Source organism: Haemaphysalis longicornis, unplaced genomic scaffold, assembly GCF_048455015.1.
Source record: "Haemaphysalis longicornis isolate Haplotype H1 unplaced genomic scaffold, Haemaphysalis longicornis Haplotype H1 scaffold_12, whole genome shotgun sequence".
NCBI classification, from domain to species: domain Eukaryota; kingdom Metazoa; phylum Arthropoda; class Arachnida; order Ixodida; family Ixodidae; genus Haemaphysalis; species Haemaphysalis longicornis.
Window position 1 is genome coordinate 86,983,320 of NW_027526225.1, and position 17,562 is coordinate 87,000,881.

Consider the following 17,562-nt stretch of genomic DNA (forward strand, 5'->3'; position numbering starts at 1 on the left):
GGTGAAATACAAAATTCGTAACTTTTCGCACTCGGTTCCTGAAGTAGTCGCGCAAAGAGAAACCTTTCATATTCGGGCTCTGCGGACGAGATTTACGACTGCGGCAGAGTTGTAATCGCGACAGAACAGATGCAATAAACAGCGACCGCTTTTGAACTGCTACTTAGCCTTCTTCTGAGCTATTTGGGTAGTTAAATTTGGTATGTTTATAGCTTTATTTTAGCGGTCAAGCACGCTAAAATAAATGCGTTTTTTTTTTAATTCCCAGTACGAAGGTACTTAGGCAGTTTATTGAACGGCGTTTTACCGAACGCCGCCTTTCGTCGACCGCTGTTTCACCGAAAGCCGATTGATTGAATTGCCCCGCGTTTTTTTAATCCAGATATGTTTTCAAGCCTTCGTGGGGGCTTCTTATATTGAAATTACCTTCCAATTCGGACCATTTTTGTTTTAATGCTTACAGTTAGCCAGAGGAGAAAAAAAACAAATGGATGTGATCAGATGCAAGTTTACGTTTCACTTCTTTAGTTTTTCTTTGTTTTGTTTTTTCATGGTTACGCTTGCGGTCTGTGATTTCTGCGTTCTTCCCTTCGGGGAGTTCTCTTTCCTGTGTGCCTTCTCAAGATTTCGGCAGATATTTCACTAGTTATTTAATTGGAACCTGCACATGTTCAATTTCAATTTCCCTAAATTTTCGTCGTACAGCAAAAATTAAATTCAACGAGTCCTAATTTGTCTAGAAACCGAAGAGATCGCGAGTTTCAAAAGTCCGGCGTAAATTTGAGAATTCGAGAATCGGATACCTAAAGAGTAAGCTGGAATCCCGTAATATATATTAGGGGCAAAGGCCCTGGGGGGCTCGAGCTGTCGGAGTCTTATGTCGTCGTCGTCGTAATCGTCGTCGTTGTAGTCACGCTACTAAAACACCAGGGCACTCGTTCACGCCTCGCGCTAGAGAGCTTCGTACCCCCCAACTGTGTCATCTTTGTTGGCAAAAACGCCAAGGCGCCAAGAATGCGCTTATACACTGCATGCTTCGCCCCTCTCCAGGTTTCACGTTAGTGGAGATGGCCCTGGATTTTTCGTAGGTCGTCTCACAGGTTTAAAGGAGCCATGAAGAGAAAATGCAACTTCATTTAATTTGAAAGAACTAGGATTCAGTATCTCACTCAGCTCCATTACAGCCCCAAAAAAATGTTTTTTAACGGAAAAAAAAAGCAAGAACTATTTAAAAAGTTTCAAATTTTGCGCCACAGTAACGTGTTATGAGCAAGAATGACGTCATACGGGCCAACAATAAAACATAATTTTCAGTGCGTTAACTGCACGTTAGCATTCAAGTGATGCGGTCAAATGGAACTAGAGGCCCCATTACAGTGGTCCAGTGATGTGTCGTCGCGACAGGTCAGCTAGGCGGCCGCCACTCGCACGAACAAGGTTCCGTGACGTCATAGAAAAGTTGAAAAGTTGCGGGAAATTGGCTAGGGGGTCGCGACTGCTTCACACATTTTCTTTAATATCTCCGTTATTTGTTCGAAGATTGCGATGATATTGGTATCATTGTTATCGGGACTAAGCCGTCTTTTTAATAAACCCGACTTGTATTTTCTCTTCACGGCTCCTTTAACCACAGTACCGCAGCCCCCGAAACTCAAGCAAAACCAAGGCGACTTTTCTTTTTCTCGGCACCCAATCCCCTATTTTCCCAAACCCCGCAACGGGAACAGGTGTACAGCAGCTGCACAAGTTGGCTGCACTGACCACCATGTTTGCCTGTTGGTGATATCACAACGCCCGTGTGCCCTTGCTTTCTGCTGACATCAAACGTCACGCACAGACTTTGAAACGTATACGCTGCCAGGAGAATAGTTTTGCACGAACAAGTGTAGTTGGTCGCGGTGTTTTCTTGACCGCAATTAGCAGTGTTCCGCGATGCTTCTGCGCTCTGGGATTTTCGAGCGCTTTCGCGCTCTGAATGCTTTAAATCCTGGGAGTTCTGTTGCGATGGGCCTGGCGTGTTATGGCGATGCCGCACTTCCCTATGCTAAAGTACCGTATTTTCGCGCGCACAACCCGCACCAAAAATGCGAAAATTTCAGTGGCAAAGTAGGGGTGCGGTAAATACGCGGGGGTTTTCTGTTAGTGTAGCTGCACGGCAATGCGCGTTGTGCCGTGAAGCTGCCACGCAGTAACACTGATTAAGCCTTACATGGCAGCGATTGCGCAAAACATACAACGACAAGGAAGAATAAACAAAGACGAGCGCACTTTAACAACTGAAACCTTATTAGTGCATTGCGACTTTCGCCTTGCAGTCAGTGTATTCTACTTGTTAAATATACGCTTCTTCTGTCTACGTAGTATGTGATGCGTTGCTTGAGCAGTAGCTTTGGTACTGCCTTTCCTGTATCAAATATGCGGGCAATACGCGAGTTTTTTTTTTTTTTTTCGGCGGGTTGAAAGTGGGGGGCGCGGATTATATGCTGCACGGGCGGATTATACGCGCGACAAAACGGTAACCTAAAACCAGCACGGAAACCCACCTATCGATCTCAGTTTCCGGAAAGTTTCAGAGAGCCTCCAGTTGAAGCAAGCTGTTTACCGCAAAGTTGGTCAGATACACTGCCACGTTTTGCTTTAAACGACCGCGAGGTAACAAACGAAAAATTCTGGGACGATCTTATGCATATTCGTTCTAGCTGCGCAGACAACCCTTACTTGATTCATTAGCGTCACTAAGCTGGTCGCGCGTGTGTGCACCAAACATAATGTAATTCCTTCTAATAAAGCACCTTAGGTGCTACTCTGGGTGCACATAAAACTGTGCTAGCCTCCAGAGTACGGGCACCAATTTCTTGTTGCTGACCCACCCAGTACCTGCGCGCTAAAACAGTCGGCACCTTTCGAATGATCGCCGAAATCACCTTTCGAATGATCGCCCACGCACGGCTTAATAAACAACAGCTAATTTCCAGCTTTCCTTTACGTTTTCACGAGAAAGAAAAAAAAAACAAAAACAAATGAGGCAGCGAGGCACAAAAGGTGCTGAAACAACAGAGGCCGATCCCCCTTGGAAACGAATAGTTCTCATCAAATTGTAATCGAGAAGCACATAAGGAAGACTGCTTTGAACTTAGTACAACCAGGTAAAGTTTAAATGCATGCTGGGAATACAGTCTATCCCGGATATATCGAATTATTGCGTATATTGAACAGTCCAAACTCCCCTTAAAAATCCTATGCGAAAGCAAATATTTTATACGTATATCGAATTATCGATATAACGAACTTATGCGCGATCCCCTTGGAGTTTGATATATCCGCGATCGACTGCACTAGCAAGTGTAATCATTACCAAAGCCAGTATATAATGAGGGCCGTAGCCGGGAGGGCACAGGAAAACACCCACGAGAGAAAAAATGAAGGGAAGGGAAATAATAGGGAATGAGCAACAATAATAGAAATGAACGCACACGGTTACGAAAAAGGTAAACAATTGAAGGAAAGAAGCGACCCACGTTGACGGCAGAAAGATTTTCGAGATGACTTGGCAAAGGTAACCCAACAGCACGCCATCCCCCGCGCCCCGGTAGCCAGCGTATTGACTGAGAAAGGTAGAAATAAACGTTCTGAAATAAACAAGTACGTGACCCCGTATCCTCAATAAGAGTCGGCGAAAAAAAAAAAAAAAAAAAAAAGAGGAAGAGGAAGGGTTAAACGGAGAAACAAGGTGTGAGGGGAGGGGGGCGTAAGTTTTGTCTAGACTAAAGGGGACGGGAGTGCGAGTGACTTTTCTGCATCCCCCGGCCGACTTCCGTGTCTTCCACTAGAAGAAATGAATCCTCGGGACACTCAATTAACTGCTTAGAGGGCGAAATCATAGCGTATCCTATTGGGACGGATACCTTTAAAATACACATACAATTCGACGCAGCAGCCACACCTTTCATGTCTCTTAGTACATTTTAATCTACTTTAATACGCCTTAATACATCTTAGCCTACCTTAATTCCACCTTGATTTTCCGTAACCTATCTCAATCCACCTTAATCCCCATCTCAATCTATCTTATCCACCGAAATCCACCCTAACTTTTCTTAATTCACCTTAATGCCACAGTAATAATCATTACTACCAATTAATAACGCATCTTTATTAACTTGTCATATCTGTAATTACGTGTCACTAATTATTTTGAAGAAGAAGAAGAAGAAGAAGAAGACTATTTTTCAACAGACGTTGTTACAATTCCTGCTGAAGGGGCAGGAGCTAAAGGCATTGAGTGCCTGACGAGGGCTCCTGACCCTCTGGAGTTCACAACAGAGGAGTTCACAGCAGAGGACATGTTCAAATCAAATTCATATGTGCAACAGGCTAACGCTTGTTCCGCTTGTGGCTTCCGCTCCGGAGAACCGGTCCACACAAACTGAAATGTGTTTTAATAGCGAAGCTGTTTAGGCTTGAGTTCCAGCCGTGCCGGGCGTCGCTTAAAAGTCGGCGCAGCGAAGTGGAGAGGAGGGAACATGCTAGGACAAAAGGTGCGAGGGGAAGTGGCGAGGAGGCAAGGAGCCGACGAGCGGGTGTGGGGAGTGCGCGTCGCGGCGCAGACGTTCGGGTGGGGAGGCGCGCGTCGGGGATTGGCTGCGCCTAGTGATGACGTAAGCTATGACGTGCAGGTATTCTCCTACTTGAGGGAGACGGCGTGCGCTTTCCGGCATCAGTGTACGATCTAGGGATATATGGGCAGACCTAGTTGATTGATTGTAGGGTTTAACGCGCCGACGCAAAGCAGGCGATGAGGCGCGCCGTAGTGGAGGGGGTTAGTTTTGACCACCTGGGGATATCTTTAACGTGCGCCGAAATCTCGTACACACGGGCGTTTTTGCTTTTCGCCTCCATCAGAAAAGCGGCCGCCGCAGCCGCGAATCGAACCCGCGACGTCGTGCTCAGCAGCGCAACGCCTTAGCCACTGAGCCACCGCGGCGGGTATGGGCAGACCTAGTGTCACTAGACAAGGGTACAGAGTATCGGCACTCTTTTCTCCTATTGTTCCGCGCCGCCGATGTCATCACTGCTCAGTTCGCATCACGTGACATTTGTTTGCAATGCGACGGTTCATGGGCACCGCCATTTTGTTGTTCCTGCGTTTTGTGTCGGTCAACAGTGGTGGTCTCACCTCGTCCTCCCTCCTCTGCGGCTGCGCGCGGCTGGCGTAGTTCCGAACGCGAACCAGAGATATAACGCGCTTCGCAGCATTTCAGCTGCAGAGGTGTGTCCGAAGAGATGGCGAGTTACTGCGACTTCGGCAGTGTTGTTTACAAATGACCTCGTCAAAGTTAGCGGTGAGAGACCGCAGAAACGCAAATCTGGCAACACTGATAAACAGCAAAATGGCCGCCGTTGCCAACTTTCGCGCCTCGGTGTCGGTGCTCTGTATATTACCTAGTGACTATAGGCAGACCCAAGAAAGTGCTTTCTCCCGAGGAAGAAGAAATTACGACTTTAGAAAAAGCCAAGTTAAAGCTATAGCCAATGCAAAGCTAAAGCTATAAAAAAGCTATAACAAATTCAAAGTTAAAGCTATAAAAAAGGCAAAAGTCAAAGCTAGTGAGGACAACCAGCTCCGCTGTTTTCCCAGTTTTCGCAACTCAATAGCGAAGGTGGCCGAATATTCGTTATTCTCCTCACAGCTGCCGCGAAAAACCCGTCCAGGGAACCATTTTTTTGTTACTGACTTCAGCGGATTTCGCTTTAAAAATTTGCGGAAACATTTAGGTGGATATATTCGAATAAACGCTTCAGCCTCTCTGCTGTACACTAATTTCCTTTAAATTCCATTTCACTGCTACCACCAATACCACCACACAAACACGTGCGTTGCTGGGAAGACGTTTTTGCAGTCGCCGTTGGAGCACGCTACACAAAAAAGGAAAGTTTCATTAAACGCCTCCGTAAGACTACACGTATCCCTATCAAATTTACATACAGAGCCCCTTAAAGTCAGCTTCACTACAATACGCACATGCTTTGACAGGAAGGATTTAGTGGCCATGTAAGAGGTTTTGTATAAAAATATGAAGCCCGTAAGGCTTTTTCATCAAAGACACACTTGAACCTCGTTTATAACGAACACCGATATAGCGAATTATCGGATATAGCGAACTAAACACGAACCTTGGCCACGCTTCATTGCAATGACAGTTATTCCTTTATAACGAAACTGAAACAACAGAGCCGCTAGCACTATCGGATATAACGCAGAAATATTTGACCAGTAGGCTGAGAAGCTATTTGGAAAGACTCCCGGCGTCCGAAACTGCGGAAGCAGAAAAGGCCGCTTTGTTCGTGTACACTGTGCGAAACTTCATCCTGCTCAGTGCTGTGAGTGGCCACCAGACAAAGATCCCATCCTTCCTCGAAAAAAATAGGAACGAAGGCCTGTTTTGTCAAGTGAACTTTGTTATGTTCTAATTTCACGTTTCATGTTCTGGTTCATTGAGCTTGAAATGCCACTAGGAGAAAGGTAAGGGCTACCTTGTTTATAGCGGGTTCGAAGATTAAAATAATGCATTTCTGTATCAATGATTTTGGCGGGAGCCAGATTTTTTATTTCTTAGAGCCGATTTTTAGCTCTACTGTTGCAACATAGTATCGGATATAACGAACGAAATTACTGTCGCGATACTACGTCGTTATAACGAGGTTCTACTGTGCCTATAAATATCCCGTGTACCTCTGTGAAGCGCTATACACCGGGCACCTTTAAAGTCGGCTTCGTTACTAAGCACAAATGCATAGTTGGGAAGACATTTCTCTCTAGGGACAATATGCAGAAGTCTAATATCTAAGTATGGAGGCCCTACAGCTTCCATTGACAGCATTTTCGTATGCGGATAAAGTGTGACAGCACAAGCATTAGGCACGCACAGACTGGGTTTCTTGCTCAGTCCACCTAGAAATGCTTAAAAGCGTTTTTTTTTTTTTTTTTAGCCTTCTCGTTACGCTGCTGTTTAGCAAATCGTGATTTTTCCTGTCCGCAGTTAAAAATACCTAGAAATTGACCAGCGCGCGCACGTGAACGCGGGCCTCGCGGCGACTGCCCGGCAGTCAACAAAATAAAAAAAATGCCTAGCGCTCGTGTGTGCGTGCCTCGCGACGACCGCGAGTCCCCGGCGCACGTTCGTCAAGCCAAGCATACCCACTCAGGGGGGGATTGGCCACGATTGGCAAAAAAAAAAAAAAAAAAAAAAAAAAACGCCAGCGTCCGCCGTAACCGTGGAAACACTTGACCGGAACGAGAAAGACTCCAGCGTAAGCCGTAATCGTGGCCACACTTGCTCGGAACGAGAAAAACGCGTCATGTCGTACGCACCGTCAAGGTGATGTCCAATGATTATCACTTCCAAAAAATGAAAGAAGCTCACACATATAGCAACAATGATGGAGTAAAGGTCATTGCGGCAGCGAAGGAGAAGCAAAGCGGCTGAAATCGTGGACCTGAACCATCGTGAGTCATGAAGGTTGCGTACAGCTTCGCTGCCTTCAAGTCTTACGCGTCAGTGTGAGCTTCCTTCATTTGTTTACTTGCACTGGCTGCACTGGTGCAAGCAGTGCAGCATATGTTCGTCTTTTTTTTACTAACCTAGAGCTTGAGTAGCACTCTGCACTGGTTTGCACGACAATGCACTAATATGCACCAATTGGGGTAAAAGAAACGACCATGTGTTTATTTATATTAAACACCAGCCCCCCCCCCCCCCCTCAAAAAAAAAATAATTATAGCCGTTACACTTAATGTGAAAACTGCCGGAAGAGCAGAAAAGTGATTCGCCATAACGGGCTGTAGCGCCGTTATCCGCTCATTGCTACCACCCAATGCCATTTGCAATTCAAATTTCCCGCCTCCACACTGCTCCCGCGCCCCCTTATTGAAACAGCGCCAGCAGGAGTTCTGTTCTTTTTGTGCTTTCTTTTCCTTCCGCACCGCGTTGCACCGCCAATTTTTTTCGCTTACTATAGTAAAAACCAACACAACGAGCGTTCCTTACTAAATGAACGCGGGCGTTGCCGGTTAATTACGTCTACTTTGCCTCAAATGTAGCTACAGTTTTCTTCGCGCTAAACAAGGAGGAGATGTATGACAAGCGCCAGCGGTTCACAAGTTTCGAACACTTACGACTATAAACCGCTTGACTTTCTAAGACTCTGCAGGTTACGCCGCGACGACGGAACGCCGCGGTGGGGCTCTACTTGGATCAAGCGAGCGAGCCACGACGACAAGGCGAGCCCCTAAAGTGTTCTGCCCTTTAAAAAACATGTCAGCGTGATCTGAACCCACAACATTTGGCCAAGCAGCAACTAACCCACGCGGGGCCACATGGCAGCCTGCGAAGCGGTTGGAGCAATCTCTGCGTATTGGAACAAAACCGAGTGTAACAACTTAAAAGTCCCGTCCTAAATAAAGTCGAAAGAAGCGCGAAGGTTTTCTCAGATCAAAACTGCGTCGAAAGTGCGTCAAAGCTTTCACTGAAGGTGAGTCCGATCAATCATCAAACCTTCAAAGACCCAAATCACAAACGACGAACGAACCCATGCGACCATTTTCCGCGCTCCAAGCAAACGCATCTACGAACGATTTAAATGTACACCAATACTCGATGTATGAGATAAAGCTTTACATTTGCACTCCTCCTTCATGATCGAGGCGTGTACTGTCTTATCTAGAACCTTCCTTTATAGCGATTTTCGCGTAACCATTTTGGCACAGTGGAAGCGCGCGCGGTTCCACGCTCGCACAGATATTATCAGGGCTTCTCAGTCGGCCAACCGGTCTATGGGAAAATGCACTATGTTTGCACTGTTTCGCAGGACGACATCGGTCCCACTAGGCAAGCTTTCGCTTTAAAAACGCGGGAATAGAGCTTCGACGGGTATCAACGCGCCTGAAAGCCCGAAAACTACGACAAAACATGGGCGAAAGAGCTACCCAGCCAGAACAACAACCAAAACGGGGCAGAGTGCGTGCAAGAACGCTTTCTACAAGCTGCACTCGGGCGGGAAGTAGCCGATAACAACTGCGCGGACGAGTCTGAGGTGACGTCACAACGGCGTAGAGTTTACGAGGTGACGTAACAACGTCGAAAAAAAGTCTACATGGTGACGTCACAATCACATGAAGAGTCTACGACGTGACGCCACAGCGTCAAGAACGTCAACGCGGTGACGTCAACGGCACGAAGAGTACGACGTGACGTCACAACGTCACAAAAAAGTCATGCGGTGACGTCACAACGGCACGAAGAGTCTACTACGTGACGTCGAAACGTCACAAAAAGTCTACGCGGTGACGTCACAACGGCAACGAAGAGTCTACGACATGACGTCACAAAAAGTCTACGCGCTGACGTCACAGCGGCATGAAGAGTCTACGACGTGACGTCACAACGTCACAAAAAGTACACGCGGTGACGTCACAACGGCACGAAGAGTCTACGACGTGACGTCACAACGTCACAAAAAGTATACGTGGTGACGTCACGGCGGCACTAGTCTACGACGTGACGTCGCAACGTCGCCGCCATTCGGCCGTTCCCCGCACCAATGCCGAGTTAGTATACTACACATCACAGTTCAGCTCGTTCTCTACCGTCCCTGACATCCACCACAGAATTCGACGACGACAGAACGCACGATGTAACGTTACACAGTCGAACCTCGTTCATTCGAACTCGAAGGGGCCCGAAAACTTGTCTGAATTCGGATTAACGAAAGCTATTTAAATACACACAACTTTGCCGGGACCGCAGCGTCAGTTAGAATAAACCAGAAGTTCGAATTAAGCGAGTACGAATTAACGAGGTTCGAACTGTACAACTATAAGTTGCACAACCCAACGAATAACAGGGCATATTAAACGAAGAAAAAAATGCGGAGGTAATTTTTAGCCCGAACTAAGCCGATACGAAGGGGAAGAAACCGGAAGCTACCACGGGTGAAGGTTGAGATGCAAAGGAGTCATCTTCCATTCCCGCCAACGACTTCCGCCTCTTGTGCGCACTACACGTCGGTGAGGCAAATGAACGAAACTGTAGTCATCCGTCAAAAAAAAAAAAAAGAATTATTTGTCGGGAACGAATAGGCCACCGGCTGCCCAGACTCCGCCGTTACCATTCGGTACCGCCTTATCCTGTTTCCCTTTTTCCACCCTTTCGCTCTTTTTTTTACCGTTACCATACGGCACCTTTACCACTCCTCCCTTTCGTCTCCTTTCCCAACGTATCGCTTTCCCGCCGAGCGCGCTGCGAAGCACAGCGCTGGCGAACCAAGGTAGCGAACGTCTGGCGGCAAGTACAAGAAAAAAAGATCAGAACGAAGGCCCAAAGGCGTCTTTCCAGACGCACGTGGGAGAGGGAAACCGAGGAGGAAGAATAAGAAAAGACGGGGCTACGCTGGAGGTGCTCGGGACGCCGCTTTCCCAGCGTCCCTTTCGCTCCCGGCCGTCCCTGCAGCCGCCTCCATCGCAAATATCACCATCATCATCTCCGTCGACTCCGAAGGATCGATACGCGACGGCGGCCCGAGATCGCCGTCTGGAGTCCAGACGATGTCCGCCGTTTGTGTGTGTGATGTTATTTATACAGGCGCGGAATGTATACGCGCCCGACGCGGGTCGACCCTTCCCCTGTTCGATACTATGGTGTGCCAAGTGCGCCGAACTGGCTAGTTACGCCCGGAGCTGGCAACTCTCGCTTATAACCGTCGCAGTCAAACGTATAGCAGGCCCGGCCCAGTTGTCGAAGGCCGCGACTGGGAAACGTCAGCGCGCGTACAAGGAGCTACCGCTGACGGCACAACGAAGAGCCCCGTAATCGACAAGAAGCCACACTCTTCATTTGTAGAAACAATGTCGTAGCGAGTAATACGAAACTATAGTGTACTAGAAGCCTCTTTTTTTTTTATCACACGCTGACGTGCACCACCTATACGTGAAAACCAATAAAAAAACTAGAATTGAAAGCACCATCAGCTGAAAACGTTAGCCGCAATCCGAAAGGAGATGGGACTTCATTATTGAGAGCGGGCTAAGCCTATCGGCACACTGGCGGCGCTAAGTATGGAAACACATCTTATGATTCTTAACCCCCCCCCCCCCCCCCCCCAAAAAAAAAAAAAAAAACACGCATTCTCCCTATTTTGGGCATTTGATCAGGCGCGGCTGCTAGACGCGTCCGATAGCGGTGACGAAAAAGTGCAAAAGTTGGAATTTGTGCATCGTTAAGACAAAGAGAAGAACTCTGGATGAATTTAGACGCCGCTTGTGGCGCTGTAACGATGACCAGACACCGTCTACACCGCCTAAAACCATGGGCAGCCGCCGCAGGGAGTCGAACCCGCGACCTCCGCGCGACGTAGCCGAGCGCCCTTGAAGCCGAGCCACTGAGACTAAGCTGTGCCGGAAGCGAGAATAGAAATAAAAGAGAAGGCAGACGAAGATTTATACGCAACGCCACCCTAACGGGAGATCCGTAACGACGGTTGGTCGAGACCATGTGACGTCACCGAAGGACGCCTGCGTTAGCCAATGGCTGCTGAGCGGTAAACGCTGGTAAAGACGAGGTAGCAGACCGGTCGGTGCTCGGACAGAGTGGCGGTTGAGGAGGAGGACAAGAAAGGGTTGGAGAGGGAGCGACAGATTATAAATCATTAAAGAGAACGAAATACGGAAGGGAAACTAGACTAACGTACAAAAGGTGAAGTGGATAGACGGAGAGAGAGAGAGAGAGAGAGAGAGAGAGAGAGAGAGAGAGAGAGAGAGAGAGAGAGAGAGAGAGAAAGGCCGCGGCGAGAAGAAAGGCCGTTCGAGCGCCCATCAGACAATCAGAGAACAAACACCCCAAACACGTCTGAGGGGGAGAGAGCCAGACGTGCGCGAGAGATCGAAAGAGATGCGGGAGGAGGAGGATGGAAAAATAAATCCCGGGAGGAGGAGAGGAAAGAGGTGAGGGGGAGGTCGCCCGGGAGCGCGCCTGGCGGCGGCGGCCCGGGGCAAGCAAGCCTCTCGGCGTCGGCCAGACAAGGTAAAGATGTAGAGAAAATCAGGCGCGTCAGGGAATGACCTCCGAGTCCGAGCCGGCTTCCTAAACATGGTGGCGGATAATAGTAAGTGAAGGGGGACAAACACCCCCTACCACTTCAATGCTTAGCGTCTACACGAGACGGCCGCGGCTACCGATCGGGCTATGCCGATTTGACAGCCGATGTTAGACGGCGCATGCATTCCTGAAATAGGGGCCACCCCACACCTAATGCTCAAAAAAAAAAAAAGTTGTCTCTCAGTCCCTTCCTCTCTATTCGTAATCCGCAGCAAGGGTGGGTTGTTTAGCTCATTCGTTGTAACCGTAATTGAGCGCCTCCGGTTTTCTCATACGCTATAACGACCGCGGCAATTTTAGTCTTTCATAGGACACGAGGAGGCAGAGACGGCGCTTTTGTCCGAGAGTCACCGCAACGGTCAATCGTACTGTCGAAAAACGTTTCGCTACTGACACACTAAACCTCAACCTGAAGTCGGCTGAAGCCGAGAATTATTTGCTAAATCGGAAATTCCGTAAAATGGAGAAAGCATTACGCAGATGAGCAGCTGATAATTCCTTCGCTAAATAGAGAAATAAATTAATAAAATCGTGTTTCGCAAAATCGAGTTTAAATTGCACACTGAAAGCCAACCGGCCTGCAAGATAGACGCTGCGAGAACTGATTGATTCTAAGGGTTCAACGCGCCGAAGCTACGCCTGGGCTCCGGATTAATTTCGACCACCTGGGGACCTTTATAACTTGCGCCGAAATTTTTTCGCCTCCATCTGCTTTGGCGAGAATGCTGGTTCGATGAAAACAGTGGTGGAATTCCGCGTTTCCAGCGGTTCAGTGCAACCGTTCTGCCGCGTTTTTTCAAAGCGAAGCTTTCTTTGCCTTTCTGATGGCGACCGCAAGCAAAAATGCACTGCAGAAAAGTCAACTTTATATCCACATTGGAAAGACACATGATGATGGTGGGTTTCCACAAAGGCACACCAAGCGCCTCCAAAGAAAAAAAAAAAAAAACGCTCCCCGTCGTCGGAATCTATCGACCCTGTGAGCCCCTCGCGTTATGAAGCGAACGTCTTCCCGATTGCGTCATTCCAACACGGTCGAAGCAGCTAGGAATTTGCGCTGACTTTGACTCCGGTTGCGTGAGAGAGGAAGCTTCGTGTTTTAGCCATGCTTATCTTGAGAAGGGTGCTTCGATATCGTCTTTCTTTTCTTTTTTAGTGCGAAAGACCGATTGAAAGCTCGGCCGAGTTTATGTGAACGAGTTCAAGTCTCATTCACGAAGTCTTATTCGTGGGCAAGGGCTCTTCTTAGTCATAGCAACGCAGAGAGACGCAAAACACGCCAAAAAGAAAGGGCGATGATGACATTTTCGCGCCGTCATTTTTAACCGCACAAGCTCAGATGGCGGCGTCGGCAACTGGAATGAAGCTCGCCGACAGTGGCACTTACCCGCAAAGGTGGCTAGGACAAAGCCTTATAAAACGGCTAATCAACTCAATCATTTCAATCTGCCAATACGTTCAAAGTTCAATCAATCAATCAATCAATCAATCAATCAATCAATCAATCAATCAATCAATCAATCAATCAACGAGTTCCTTGAGCATAAGCCCTAGGAGGGTCGACCACAGGAAATCTGTGCACGTACTGCGAAGCCTACCAATTTGTTGCCTACCCCGCAGAATACTGCAGAATCGCCGTAGTATACTACACAGAGCTTGATAGGCAGGAATGTTCGCTGTTTTCGCAAGTTATTCCGTGGTTAACGTAGCCAAACCATCAGTGATTTTTTTTTTTTTTTCCAAGCTTCCGCATTGTGACCCACCAAGCAACGCATTAGACACTGTCCAAAAAAATAGGTTATGGATGTCGGCGTGACCGCAGGAAAATTAGGTGAACGACCCGAATTGGACCCTTTTTTGACTCGGCTTTCGACGAGACTCCGCCTGGCTGCCTGCCCGCATCCAATGCTTCCTGTCTAAGCGTAATTGGGAAAAGCATTGGCGATAACATTTCCGTGTCCTCCGTTCGCGCAGGGAAGTGACCGGCTGTGCAAGACTACAATTTGCATTCGTTTCATCGTCGTTATGCTACACTTACTTCCTCGTCGGACTCGAAGAAATAGCCAGCGCAGTTTCAAACTTCCCGCAGAACGGCGACATGATGACAATGATGATTGATAGTTGTATCCCCTTTGTAGAGGGTGATGACGTGTCATCTTACAAAAAAAAACTAAAAAGAAACCAATGTTTTACATTCTTCGTTTAATACTGGCGCTGCTATTAGGGCAGGCACAAAAAACGTATTAGACACAAAACAATTATTTTTTTTCTGTTACAGCTGGTAGCTGTCCTGGGCAATATCCCCCTCTCTGCTTTTCGTCCACCAGCATTCTAATCTTCTTTTCGTCGCCTCGACTGCCATGAAGTTAACTCCCTCTGCGCTACCTCCAAATCCCAGGGCTTCTGGAAGCCGAATATTTCCCTCGTGTAGATTTGGATGGATACCCTCTCATTCTAGAACTATGTGCCGCATAGTTTCTGTTTCTTTTCTGCAGACCGCGCACACCCTATCATTTTATGTATACTTCCCCACAAAGCTTTTAGTTCGCTAGCAACCTACTATAGCCTCAAAACACAAAGCACTGCCCTGGGAATTATCGTAGAATATTTCCTTTCTGATGTCCAATTTCTCAGCCCTGTACATCTCTAACGACGTTTTAGCTTCCATTTGTCTTTCTCCATTTATTCGTTTCTATCTGCCTTGCCTCTTTTTTGGTTACCTTGGCTGTTTTGAATTCTCCACTGTTCTTCCTGCATTTCATCGTTAGCCTTCTAGTCTTCCTTAAAACCGTGTGCACGCTTTTCAAGTATACGTAACTAAAAAGCTTAGCTGTCCACCTACGTTGATCCATTGCTCTCAGCCTCCTCTCAAAACATATTTTACTCTGCGCTTCTCGAACTTCAAACGACGCCCAGACCATATCTCCCTGCACTGCTTCGTTAGTTTTTTTTTTCATGCGCTCCTAAGGTCAATCAATCAATCAATCAATCAATCAATCAATCAATCAATCAATCAATCAATCAATCAATCAATCAATCAATCAATCAATCAATCAATCAATCAATCAATCAATCAATATTCAATCAATCAATCGATCGATGAATCAAATAATCAATGAGAAGTTGCCACAGTGCCTTATCACCGCAGCTGGCTGCTCCTCCACGCGGCGAAAACAGTCCGTCTAAGCGAATATTCTGTACCTGACACGAGTCGCTTCCGCAATTTTCCGGACTAATACCCCTGACACATGGCAAATCTAATGTCATTCAAAGTGAATGACATTAGCTGTTAACGACATTCGGTTTAGTCCTGCAGGTCTACACGGCAAAACAAATGTCATATGGTAGTGATAGCGGTGACGATTAATTAGCAAGATCGCAAAATTATGGTTCAAGTGCGTCTGGAACGTTTTCACGCAAAAGCTTTTTAAAGCAAAACAAATGTTTTTTTTAATTAAAAAGGAAAAAACCACCATTTTAGGTCACATAAGTGGACATCACAAGCCGAGACAAGACCGCAGGAAATGCATAGGGGACGAGATTTTCTTCTTGTAAGTACATGTTTGGCTCTCTATATTTGAAAAACAACATGAAGGGGAAAATACAAGTTCACTGACAGCCTTTAGAAACAATACTATTTGGTTTATTACTGAACTTTCTCGTCTAGTGGCGCGCCAATGCTGTCGAAGCTACTCACTTGAACGCTGATCGAGCTCCCCAAACTCATTTAGCGGCTAATTGCCCCTCGCCTCGATGTCATTTGGTATTCTCGTGTAGGGCCTAACTAATGACATTTAGAGCAAGTGACATTTGCTCTAAATGTCACTAGATCCGCTGTGTGACAAGGGTATTAATCTGCTTGAAAATTACCACAGCAACGATAAACTCCTTTCAAAACGCACGCGCGTGAGTTGACGTCCGGGTCCACCGCTTCAGCGGAGTGAGAGTGATTTACTGCATAAGTCATTGGCGTTCTCAACTTGAACACGAGTATGTACTCGAATGCAAGTGCGACACCGGAAGATGCCGCTGTGTCTCATCACCGCAGCCGGATGTTACTTCGCGCGGCGCAAGTAGTGCGTTACTGGAAATTTTTCAACACGGCGCGAGCCGTTTCTGAATTTTTGGACTTAATATGCTTATAAACTACTGCACTGACGACAAAGAACCTGCGCTAGAAAAGGCAGACGATATCACGCATTCACAGCAATCTCCTTTCAAAACGCGCGCGCCCGTTGACATCCGGGTCCGCGGCGTAGGCGGAGTGATACCGTACACGAGTCACTGTCGTTCTCAACTTGAACGCGAGTATAGTATCCCTTTCAGCGTGGGCGACCACCCAAGGGGACGCTCGTAAGGTATAGTCAAGTTTGGTTGCCCGTACAAAAGAAAAATAAGAGGAGGGGAAGGCCCGGTTAACGTCAAACGGTGTGGCCATAAATCAGCTATAAAGGTCACACGTCAGCGTATGCGGCGCATCTCGTAACTCACGCGCCCACCCGTGGAACATAAAAACCCAGCCTGACGTGCATGGTCTGGCTACCCAAACGCGCACACTTCACGAGCCGATCAACTATCAGCGTAAGGCGCGAGTGGAGGCATGCACTATTATTGCTCTACGTGCCTGCTCGCTCCAACAAAGCCTTTTAAGTGCACCTCTACGTGCAACTACTTAGTGCGCACAAATCTGGGTCTTGAACGTCCCAGATGCCCACGACCACCGCTCTAAACGGAAGCAGGACCGTATCGCGCAGTTAGACGGCCCATTAGCTGCATCGTTACGTATAGTTAACGTCTGTGAACGCCGTAAACGATTACAGCCCGCGCAAGAGCACGTGGGAAGTTGTTCACCTGGGGCAGAGTTTTAGTTCAGTTAACAATGCCTTGATAACTCACGTCGAACAACGGGTAGTCCACATACACCCCGAAATTGCGACCAGGCCATTATTAGAGCCCAATGTAGCGGAAAATTAGTGCTCAAGAGTACGATGGCCCGCCTACTATCGTATACGGGCGGACAATGGGAACTTTTGTTTTTCGTGAGAGGCGTGGAGGGGGCTGGTGTGCGCACTGTTTCCTTCCACTGATACCCACACACCCTATGTTTGTCAAGTTAAAGTTCACGGCAAGACATTTAGCGGAGCCGATTCACTTCTTTGTTCAATGCGAGGGAGTTGATTCATGGGTAAGCTTTTCAGCAGCTGCAGCATTTATGACGTTTAGACGCCCCAAACTCGCAAGAACTGCGTTCGTGGCACCGCTGCAGGGTTTAGGCTTGTCCGTGAGGCGGAAATCTTTCTCCTGACTTCTATTCAATCCACGGTAAAAAAAAAAAAAAAAATCAGAGCCCCTTTCTCATTAAGAGAAAGACTGTTAAAGCGTGAAACGTTCTCCCATGCAACCCGAGTCA

General features: G+C 47.5%; 1 protein-coding gene across 1 annotated transcript in view; it reads right to left on the reverse strand.

Moving 5' to 3' along the window:
• Positions 1-17,562, reverse strand: part of Pur-alpha (Purine-rich binding protein-alpha) — a 138,845-nt gene that overhangs the window by 81,215 nt on the left and 40,068 nt on the right. The window lies entirely within an intron of this gene.